Source organism: Haemaphysalis longicornis, unplaced genomic scaffold (genome assembly GCF_048455015.1).
Source record: "Haemaphysalis longicornis isolate Haplotype H1 unplaced genomic scaffold, Haemaphysalis longicornis Haplotype H1 scaffold_7, whole genome shotgun sequence".
Lineage (NCBI taxonomy): Eukaryota > Metazoa > Arthropoda > Arachnida > Ixodida > Ixodidae > Haemaphysalis > Haemaphysalis longicornis.
The window spans coordinates 190450544-190462259 of NW_027526422.1; the positions used below are offsets into that span (position 1 = coordinate 190450544).

General features: G+C 46.3%; 1 long non-coding RNA gene across 1 annotated transcript in view; it reads right to left on the reverse strand.

The window, feature by feature from the left end:
* LOC144145646 (uncharacterized) overlaps nt 1-7376 on the reverse strand; it is a 61851-nt gene extending 54475 nt beyond the window's left edge. Inside the window, exons 1-2 of the long non-coding RNA XR_013317553.1 lie at nt 7257-7376; nt 5721-5788 (exon numbers count right to left, since the gene is read on the reverse strand). This is a non-coding gene — a long non-coding RNA (uncharacterized LOC144145646). The remainder of the gene's footprint in view (nt 1-5720; nt 5789-7256) is intronic.
* Between the last annotated feature and the right edge of the window lie 4340 nt (nt 7377-11716).

Sequence of the window (11716 nt, forward strand, 5' to 3'; positions counted from 1 at the left end):
ACTAGCAACCATTTGCGGCCATCCAAGTAGTAGTTGCGTCGATAAAGCAGCTGATCGCGTACTGCAAAGTGAGATGCTTGCCTACGGAGAGCGCGTGTCGTTACAGCTTGGGAAGGATTGGTGAGCGAGGTGACAAGGGCAACAATCCATGGGTCCTTCCGTTGCTCAGCTGCCATGTCAGTCACAGCAAGGGAAGCCAGGTCACCCGGAGAGTCCGATAGATTAGCAGGTACGGGTGAACGGGAGAGAGCGTCGGCGTCCGAATGCTTCTTACCAGACCTGTATTTTACTCGTATGTCATATTCTTGGAGGCGAAGCGCCCATCGCCCCAGACGACCGGCCGGATCTTTCAAAGAAGACAGCCAACAGAGGGCGTGGTGGTCAGTGACCACATCAAATGGGCGGCCGTACAGATATGGTCGAAATTTAGCAAGCGCCCAGATGATGGCCAAGCACTCCTTCTCGGTAACTGTATAATTGGATTCTGGCTTCGTTAGGGTGCGGCTGGCATAGGCGACGACATATTCGTCGAAACCTTGTTTACGTTGGCAAAGCACAGCCCCAAGGCCAACTCCGCTGGCGTCAGTATGAAGTTCGGTGGGCGCTGTAGGGTCGAAGTGTCGAAGTATGGGTGGCGATGTAAGGAGACGGCGCAAAGTATGGAACGCGTGGTCGCAGGCCGGAGACCAGGCAGGCAAGTCACGGGCACCACCGAGGAGCTTCGTCAATGGCTCAATGATGGAAGCAAAGTTGCGAATGATGCGCCGGAAGTACGAGCAAAGCCCGATGAAGCTCCGAAGGGATTTTATGTTGTTTGGCTTCGGGAATTCGGCGACAGCGCGAAGCTTGGCTGGGTCGGGGAGCACGCCGTCCTTGGATACAACGTGACCCAAGATGGTAAGTTTCATGGCGGCAAAACGACACTTTTTCAGGTTAAGTTGGAGCCCAGCTCGTGAAAGGCATGTTAAAACTTGCTCCAAACGGTGTAGGTGCGTCTGAAAATCGGCGGAAAAGATGACAATGTCGTCTAGATAGCAAAGACAGATCTTCCACTTGAGGCCGCGCAAAACATTGTCCATCATGCGTTCAAATGTTGCAGGGGCGTTGCACAGCCCGAACGGCATGACATTCAATTCGTACAACCCATCAGGTGTGACAAATGCCGTTTTCGAGCGATCACCGTCTGCCATAGGAACCTGCCAATACCCGGACCTTAAATCAAGTGACGAGAAAAATTCTGCCCCCTGCAAGCAGTCCAGAGCATCATCTATGCGAGGGAGAGGATAGACGTCCCTGCGCGTGATTTTGTTGAGGCGGCGATAGTCTACACAAAATCGAATAGAGCCATCTTTTTTTCGAACGAGAACGACAGGAGATGCCCAGGGACTGCTTGAGGGTCGAACAACGCCACGCTGGAGCATGTCATCGACGTGTTGCTCGATGGTGCGACGCTCGGTTGGGGAGACGCGATACGGCCGTTGCCGAAGGGGAGCATGGCTTCCCGTGTCGATGGTGTGCTCCACAGTGGACGTACGACCAAGGGCGTTGTGCGACAAATCGAAAGACGAACGGAATCGCTGAAGTAGAGACATAAGTTGAGCTTGTTGGGTGCTGTCTAGAGCATCATCCACGGAGGCACGAAACACGTCAGTCGCCGAGTTTGGATCTGACGAACACGGATCCAGTCCGTCGATGTCAATGTGTGACACGCCATCCCCAACGTTGAAAATAAGGCCAGGGTCGATATGTTCTAGAGTTCCAAGAGTTTCGCCTTCTAGGAGTGCGCACGGTACGGTCGATGTGTTCGTGATGAACATGGCGCTTCCCCCGGAGTGGAAATCCAGAACGGCAAACGGCAGTGGAAAAAGGTTGCGGCGGTGAAACGTGTCAGATGGTGTAAACAGCGCCGTGGCGTCGGTCACAGACACACAGCATATAGGCACACATACAGAAGAACAGGGCGGAATGTGAGTGTCTTCTGCCACGACAAGTTTAGCAGCGTGGATGGGATGGTCGTCGTCAAACAATGCGTCAGAAGAGGCTGAAAGTTCCACTTGTGCGCGTGCGCAGTCAATCACTGCGTTATTGCGGGAAAGAAAGTCCCATCCTAATATTACTTCGTGGGAGCAAGCCGGAAGCACTATAAACTCAACGTGGTGCACGACGTCCTGAATAACAACCCGAGCCGTGCATGCAGCCACTGGCTCGATATGTTGTGCACTTGCGGTTCGGAGTGATAGTCCATCCAGAGGCGTCTTTACTTTGCGAAGGGAACGACAGAGATCAGCGTGAATAACGGAAATGGCGGCTCCTGTGTCGACCAGAGCTAATGTGCGAATGCCTTCAACAACAACATCGATGACATTGGTAGGGAACGGAAGGGGATGAGGCCTTGGACTTTTCGACGTCGACGCAGTTCGTGCCTCAGGAACTGCGGCGACTAGTTTTCCGTATCTCCGGGACCAGGACGGCGCCGCATCGGGGAGAGCGAGCGACGGCGTGGTGACGGCGAACGGTGGTCGGTAAAGGTGGCGCGGTTCGAAGAGGAGGTCGGGAACGACGAGCGTGGCGTCACATGGACTTGAGGCGACTGAGTGAAGTCTGCAGGCGCTGAGTTCCAGGTTGACGGCGGACAACGACGACAATAGCGTGCAACGTGCCCAGGCATCCTGCACGCAAAGCAGATAGGGCGATTGTCCGGTGTACGCCATACACTCCGGGGTTGCGGCACGAACTGAGGTTGAGGAAGCACCGAGGGCGGAACCCGAGGTCGAACTGGGAATGTCGGCTGGAACGTCACGGCAGGCTGCTGCAATGGTCTGGTGACGACTTCGGCATAAGTGACTGGCGCAGCTACTGGCACGTACTGCGGAGGCGGCAGCGGAAGTGCTTCAGCAATTTGACCCCGGATGACATCTCTGAGGGCAGGCTCCAGCGCGGACACCGACGTCGTCGTGGAGGGTAGGAGGGACAGCTGTCGCGCCACTTCCTCACGCACGAAGTCTTTAAGTTGCGTAAGGAGCGCGGAATCGGCGGAAATCGCTGCCAAACTCAACCCAGAGCCATCCCGTGCAAGAGATTTTCGAGTGAGGGCCCGTTGCTTCCTCAGCTCATTAAAGCTTAAGCACAGCTTGACGACATCGGCAACCGTGCTCAAGTCCTTGGACAAAAGCATTTGGAAGGCGTCGTGATCTATGCCTTTTAAAATATGTTTGATTTTATCAGCTTCCGCCATAGATGGTTCGACGCGCTTACATAAGTCCACGACGTCTTCAATATAAATAATAAAGTTCTCGCCAGCCTGCTGTGCTCGAACACGCAGACGCTGCTCCGCTTCAAGCTTGCGCACCGCTGAACGGCCAAAGGCCGCAAGGAACTTTACCTTGAACTCAGACCAGGTCCGGCAGTCGCGCTTGTTGTTCCCATACCATAACTCGGCGGCGCCCTTCAGAGAGAAGCCGACGTCATTCAGTTTCATGGCGTCGTCCCATCGGTTATGAGTGCTTACGCGTTCATACACGGACAGCCAATCCTCGGCGTCGTTATTATCGGTTCCGTTGAAGAATGGAGGTTCTCGCTGCATAGCACCGTAGCACATCACCGTCGGCGATGAGGGCGTAGCACTCTGGTTCGGTTGGTTGTTCATGGCCGAGGGTACCTTCCGGCTCCGGAGTTCCAGGATTAAGGCGTGACCCCGGCACCTTCACCACTTGAAAGGTGATTTATTGCCCAAGATCTTTCTGAAGGCGAGAGGTCAGGAATCGCGGACCAGGGAAGCAGACACGAGCCGAGCGAAGCAGTCCGAGTGAACCCCGTCGTTCTAGGCGATGGCGATGAGGATTTCCGACAGTCTGTTTGCTGATGATGACGCTGCTCGTACTGGTCAACATGACCTATTGTGGGTAATGACGCCTCCGATGCTTTTGCGGAGCATAGCTGCTAATCTTCACTACAATATATATATATATATATATATATATATATATATATTTATATATATATAACTTTGGATTTGTGGCAATGGGGTGACGGCGTGGTGAACACTATGTGTGTGTACACGAACGTATATTTCTTATCTATAAATATATTGTAACGCGGGTTTTTTGCCCAGATATCGGATAGCAGCAACAAGCCGACGGAGGTGAAAGGCTAGAAAAATAGGATCGGGCGAACAGGCAACAGGATGACCTGCCCATTGCACGAGCTTATCTACGTTGACAACACGCCTCTAGTGTCTCTTCCTTTTCTTGTGTCGTCACCTGCACCCTCAGAGTGGCGATCCACTTGAGTGGGTGCACAACAGTACTGCCGGGATCACCAACACGAGTCACGAACGAGCCCCTTGGTGACTGTATTGCCTCAGCGGAGTTGGGCTTTTCCTATATTAACTGCGATCTGGGTGACGCCTAAATTCGAACTCTCACTGTAGCTTCGTGTCTCTTGCTCGTCTTGCGCACTAGAAGTATCCCCTGCCACAGGACAGACCACGAGGAACAGGTCGCAGGCTCGATGCGATGCACGTGTACCGTTTCGCGGACGCTGCAGTGCAGGTCCGATGATGGCGTGAGCGGTTCCGCAACGTATTTAACGAGAGAGATTTGTGCAGTACTTGGTATAGCTCATAGGACTTGGAAAGTTGCTTGCTGGAAAACCCAGGGGTAGTGGCTGGTGTTGAAAGTCATACCAAATAACCAGCAGAGAATTTCACTTGTTGGTTTTCCACAACACGACGACACTTTAGGTTTAATTATTTTTCGCAGGTGAAGTTAAGAGCAAGCTGACGATATTCCTCAGCTCTGCTGCATGTTGGAGAAAAAGCCGTGTACTCAGGAGCGTTGCGTCGTTAGGGGAGATTGGTATGATTGGTTGCCATATGATAAACAGGGCCGCCGTGTTATACGCGTAATTCACACAGGGAATATATGTGACCCAATCCTAGGGGTCAGAATACACCTACTAGCAAGGATGTCGCAAAGCATGCGGTTAAATCTCTACGTCAACCCATTTATCTGGGGACGGTAGGACGTAGTAACGCTGTGGTGATTAAGGTTGAAATTTTTAAGGGGAACTTCAACCACTGCCGACAAAGATGCGCTTCCTGTTATTTAGAACTTCCCCAGGTGCTTTGTTACAGAGTAGATACCGATGCAGAATGAAGGTAGAAACTTTAGGCGACACGGCAGCCGGTTGCACCGCGGTCTCCGCGTAAGGACTGAGGTGATCGACGGCAATAGCTGAATGGTTGTCGGCAGCACTGAATGACAGTGAGCCGCAGAAGTCTATCTCGGCGAGCTCGAAAGGGCGCGAGGGGCATGGGAAAGACTGTTACAGGATTCTTTGTGTTTGAAGCAGAGACGTTCGGCAGGGACAGTCTGATCATACTGGTATAAACTTTGTCAGAAAGCAATACATCCCTCGCCATAACAGCGGTGCCGTAGTCTCTTGTACATGTAAATACTGCTGCGGGGTCACGTCACGTATCAGAGTGGAAATTACACCGACTTTACACCGAAATTGGCGAGGAATTACCAGCAACTACCTGCGTCCTTGTGCGACACAATGCCAGCAATAGAGAAGGAATCACCAATAGAAAAACACCGTCTATCCCGCTAACACGAGTTGGAGATATCTTTCGTATCAATTTAAATTAGAGCTTCAGCGATTTAAACTTTTAAGCCGGCTCAAACCATAATGTCACAGATGAAGAAAAACACACTTACGATGAATTTAGGAGCCAAGCGGTAACAGTACCATGGGCTATGAGAGGAAGCATCTGTGGTAGCCACCGCTGCTCCAAGTAGTGCAAGGGAAGAAAAGCCGAGAATAAAAACGAGGTATTGTGCACGAATAAACACTTTCCTCTGCCTTACGTCAAACAGCGATAGTTGTTAATTGAAGATAAGTCATAAGAATGCACTGAAAGCAATTAACAAATCACAATTAGAAATACAGAGGAGAACACACAAACACCGCACTCTAACGACAACCCTTGTACCTTATCAAATTTTTTTACGAAACGTTTCTGAAAAAAAGAACCCTAAAATATTTTAATGGCCCAACATTTATATTCACGGCAGCCTTGAAAATGTATGGAACCCGAACGACCATAACGGATCTGCAAAAAGTGGCAAAGCACGACCCGGAATACACATTCATCTGAAACAGTATTCAAAAATTGGTCGCTCCAACGCTGCAAAAAGCGCTTGTATTCATCGGGTCATAAGTGCTTATTCCTTTTTCAATCGTAACTAGGCAAAAAATAATATACTTTCTTACCTTTAGAGCCACCAAAACTAAGCCTACTGCTTGTTGCCATGGTTTTTGTGTTATTTATTCAACATTCAAGATGAAACGGACAATCGCACTAAAACAACAGCAATTGAAAAAATGATCTCATCAAGAACACGGCGTCGGATTTCTTAGACGGGTCTCCACTTCAATTCTATTTGGTTGTGCTTGAGGGATGTTTTAAACACATTGCAGAACCCGGGTCAGGCATTCATTGTCGGTAGGAAGTTTAATAATGAAACGCTTTCTATGCCGTAAATAACAATTATACTTCTTGCATTGTACAATGTTAGGTGTAAGCATGTTATGGACAGAAATATATTTTTTGAGATGTCTCAACTTCGGTGCATCGGTTTGTTTTATAAATTTAGAAACACCCTTATACGGGAGTTTTGCTAAATTTTCTTTCAATAATGCACTGAATTAGAAAAAAGTTCTGTAAAGTTCCTTCTATATTGTCGATAATTAAACAAGGTCCGGATGTTATGGTTATGTATTAGCTTTTGTAAGGATTGCCTGTTTTGTGTTTGTGAAAATGCCTACATTTTGGAAAACTTTCAGTTTATTGTAAGAAAAAATAAAAATGTATGGCTACTTTCTCCTGATCATCACTGAAACTTGAAGAGGATACAAATCAAAAATTTTTGTGCCTGGGAACATGTTTAAATATAACTCATGCGAGCATACACTACATATCTTGAAAAGCCTTGGTTACCCAGAGCATACACCATAAACTAAACAACACACACAGTATGACGGCAAACTAGCTTTGGGATACGTTTCCCTTTTTTGTGAAATGAATGCATGTAAAGATATACCAGGCGTCCACCTGTGTAGTGCAGCAAAATATACGGAGGCTGTTTGGGACAAATTAATCTGAAGACGATGCATTTTCCCTAGAAATATTTTAATACGCAAAGCTATCTCTAACACTGAGTCTTATCGAATTGTGTTTTAAGTGCACTTACCTACTGCCAAGCCGAGGGCAGCTAAACAAACTCCGATTGTACCCATGACGAGTGCAACTGTTCAAATGTTGTAATGCGTACCGGCAAAATTTACTGTGGCTCTTATTTGATGCAAAGGGTACTTTTTGAGTAACCTGCCAACTTCTCGCCAGATGCACATTCAAAATGAAGTTTATTGTGCGACTGGTTGTTGAGGTTCTATTGTTTTCTAGACGATCAGCTACCTCAACATGCGGAACAACTGCTTATGGAGCCATCCTGCTTTGCTTTTGTAAAGTATGTAGCTTCGTTGTTTTTAGAAGTAAACTTGAAAGAACTGATCGAATACATTCTCATTTGCTAAAAGCGCGGACGGAGATTACTGGCTACGCAAAACTGACGAAAATATTTTACTTACTTTGAAATATAATTTTAGTAGCATTGAAAGGAATCTAGCCACTGTAATAGCCTGCGGTGTACATGTGGCGACATCAATTGTTGGATGGGGGATTTTCTATTGAACCAATAGGACAGATGTACCGTACGTAAGTAGTAGATTATAGAATTGTGATACAAGACAAAGCACAAAAGGGGCCATCAATCAATCAATGCTTGTCTGCAGCAACGTTCCCAGAAATGCACCATGGTTGTAAGCAGGGCCAGCTGTACTGGCTGTGGAAGAAAATATTTTAATCTTTTATTTCACACGAGTGCAAGTGTATAATTTTTTTATATCACCATGTGCACGACAGTCTCAGACCGCGAGAGATAAAAGGGTCTTGCTGAGGAAAATATGTCAGCGCAACGCACAGCATCTCATAGAAGCGCAATCTCGCTTGCGGTTTTTTTTTCAGCGTGCACGTGCTGCTTTTGGACATATATTGAGAGTGAGGCCCGCCATTAAATCGGATGACTGCGCAATAAAGCGACGCTTAATACTTGGGATTTGACGATGGCCATTTGGCTTGCTGCAAATAAATAGGGCTGCCTGGTCATTACTTACACTGATGCACGTTTATTGCAATGCCAATCGTGATTTAGAGTTTAAGACTGCTGGGTGATCCTTTTCCCCCCAATAATGCTTAAAATGAACTAAAAAAAGTATTAGGGGCCTGCTGCAGACCTTCATTCATTAGGTGCCATCTGGGACAAAAGCCAGAAGTAAATAAAACCAAGCTCCAGTTTTTTTGCCGAGGCATTATATAAGAAATACTCCGTTGTGTAAAAGCCAACAGCAAGAAATATATATATATATATATATATATATACATATATATATATATATATATATATATATATATATATATATATATATATATATAAGGTTAGTAGAGACAGAGACAAACGAGAAAGACGTAGAAAATAAAAATAAGTTTACTGACGTTTCAGGGAGAGTCCTCTGCTGACACGTCAGTAAACTTGTTTTTATTCTCAACGTCTTTCTCGTTTGTCTCTGTCTCTATAACCTTATTTTTTTCCCGCTCTGTGTGAGTTTTTATCTTTTCAGACTATATATATATATATATATATATATATATATATATATATATATATATACATATATGCATTAGCAAATAAAGTCTGCGTGCGTGTGTGCGTGTGTAGTGCCTTCAAACAATATGAACTCCCAAAATGCGCCAGAGAATGCGGTAAATTCGGGCAGGCACCTGATATATACAATAAAATTTTGTTGATTCGTTTTTCACGGGAACCAGAAAATGAAACGGCTTATGCGAAGGTCGTAGTATCCAAAATGCGACATTTCAGTAGCTCGTCAAGTTCTGCTGGACTTTTTTTTTCAACGTCCTGGAGTCAGTTCTTGTAAAAGAAGGAAATAACAAGCGGCAGGTGTTTTTCGCTTCGCCGGGCACTATTTTGGAAAACAATGCGGCTTGTGCATTGAATCGGTGAAGCCATCTCCCGCACGCTTGAAGGTCTCCAATGTTCAAGAAGGCGATGGTGTCAGCTTTGCCCCCTAGGATTGATCCGGCCGCTTTCCACACTGCCGCTCTAGTTTCCTTGAACCATGTAAGCACGACGCCTTCCATTGGCTGATGAATCGCACCTCGCGTTTGTTTCGAACCGGGGCCTGAAACTTGCAGCCTTCTTCGAAGTTCCTCTTGCTGACTGACAGTAGTGTTGAGCGTTGACACTGCAAAGCGAGCTCGCGTGCCAAGTTCACGCGCCTCCCCTTTTGGTTCTCTTGGAATTTGCGTACAATTTCCGGTGTTTTTAAACTCTGCGCGGCGATCCCTTCACATCGTTGAGAAAGCCTGGCCACACCGTCACGCACAGCAACAAGGCAGCCACAGGATCACAAACATAGCCTTTGAACTACGGCAGCACCACCTAACACGGCAACAAGAATGAAATCGAATAAATAACAGAGCGGGAACACGGAGCAGCCGAGAAGTCGGGAAGAGAAATCGTTGTCTCCCGTAACCATTGAGCAAATTTCTTGATTATGCTAAAGTTTGCTAAATATCGTGGTGGATTACCTTATGTATCATCATCATTGGCCGGAGCAGCCATGCCTGGCAGCCATGTTTTCGCTGCAAAATGATAACGCCGCGGCTTCAGTGGCTCTGCCACCTGCAGATCCTTCTTTGTTGGAATGCGGTTTGAGGTAGTATAGCAAACAAAAAATATAACATTTCCGGAAATATTGGTCAATATCCACATTAGAGACCGTATTGCCAAAGTTCGGGGAAAAAATGCTGTAATTAACGCACGGAATTCGTTATTTCTTTGGGACTAAAGCCTGGAAAGAAAACAAATATGTGTTATACCGAAAAAAGTATGCTAAAACGAAGTGAACTGCGTGGGTATTTATATATATATATATATATATATATATATCAAAGTTGCAGTCCTTATTGCCAGTGCTGTTTGGCGTTTTTAACAGTGTTTTACAGTGCCGAATGAGGTATGATTGGCTTTTTTTTCCTATGCAGGAATAAATAATTGAAAATTGAAGTGGAGCAAAAATGCGCTGTTTTTATATATATATATATATATATATATATATATATATACCTGTCTCAGGTCGAAACGTTGGAAATAAAGTCTCCGAAGAGCGTACTTCTACTTTGTGCGTATTCCTGCAGCAACTAAGGACTCCACTTCACGACTATATATATATATATATATATAAGGTTAGTAGAGATAGAGACAGACGAGAAAGACGTAGAAAATAGAAATAAGTTTACTGACGTTTCAGAGAGTACGGGTAGGAGTCCTCTCCCTGAAGCGTCAGTAAACTTATTTCTATTTTCTACGTCTCTCTCATTTGTCTCTGGCTCTACTAACCTTATTATTTTCGCGATCTGTGTGAGTTTTTATCTTTTCAGACTATATATATATATATATATATATATATATATATATATATATATATATATATATATATATATATATATATATATATATATATATAAATGAGGGTTGGCAGTCCAGAAAACCTCGGAAATCATAGGCGAGGATGTGTGGTGCCGTTGTGGAAAACGTCCAGGGAGGCAACGGAGGAGGCCGTCGTCGATAGAAAGCAGATATATTTACACTATGTACAGAGAACCGGTCTATAAAGCGTCCATCTTGTAGCCGCGCCTGGTCGTCTTCGTCTTTTTCCTAGATGTCTGTAGAGCTACGTGCCTGCATCGTCTTCGTCGCCTTCGAAAGTTCCAACATTCTCCCGCCCGACAGCAGTGCGTGCGAGCGAGAAAAAGGAAACCGGTGCTGGTACCATCAATAAACGTTAATGTTGCTTAACCAAGTCCTGGGCGAAGATACTGATCAGTCTGTCGTTCGCATCTAGCCGGTGTCTGCAGTGATCTTTTTCCTGATCTTCGGCCTTCGTTTTCTTCTAGATTTTGCTTTTCTCCGGACTTTCGATCTGTTTTTCTGCACCACGTCTATGTTAGGGGACGAGTCAACAGCATGTATTCCCGCATAGTTTTGTGCGCAGACAGATTTCGGAGATAGTCGCTTCATGGAGGTCCTGTGTTTGCGCTTGACCTCTCGGTTTAAATGTTGACTATTCACGTTCTGGGCTCTGTGGCATTCGGTGGCTGCACTTACTCCTCCCCTCTTCTTTGATTTCCGAACACCTCTGGAGGTTTGGTTGATACTCGATGTCCTTATGCTGACGGGGGTATCACTCGTTGCTCCCTTTCTAAGAGGCGATGTGCAGCCTTTTTCAGTTGTCACAAGCTTGATGTGACGCTGCCGTGTCGCGGTTGTGTGGTCCGATGTTTTGTGGGCAGTACATTTAAGTACTCTGCTTTGTGTGGCCCTGTTCTTGTAGTGGGGTAGCGGCTTCACTTTCGTTGTCTCTGTCATGGCTGACAGCACATCTTGGGGCGTGAGAACAGCTTCCTTCAATAGCATAGACGAGTTGTTGCTTGCATCGGTGAGTATTCTGTGTTGACTTGATATGTCGTGCGTGGTCTCGTCATGGTCACACATGTCGGAAACACAATCAG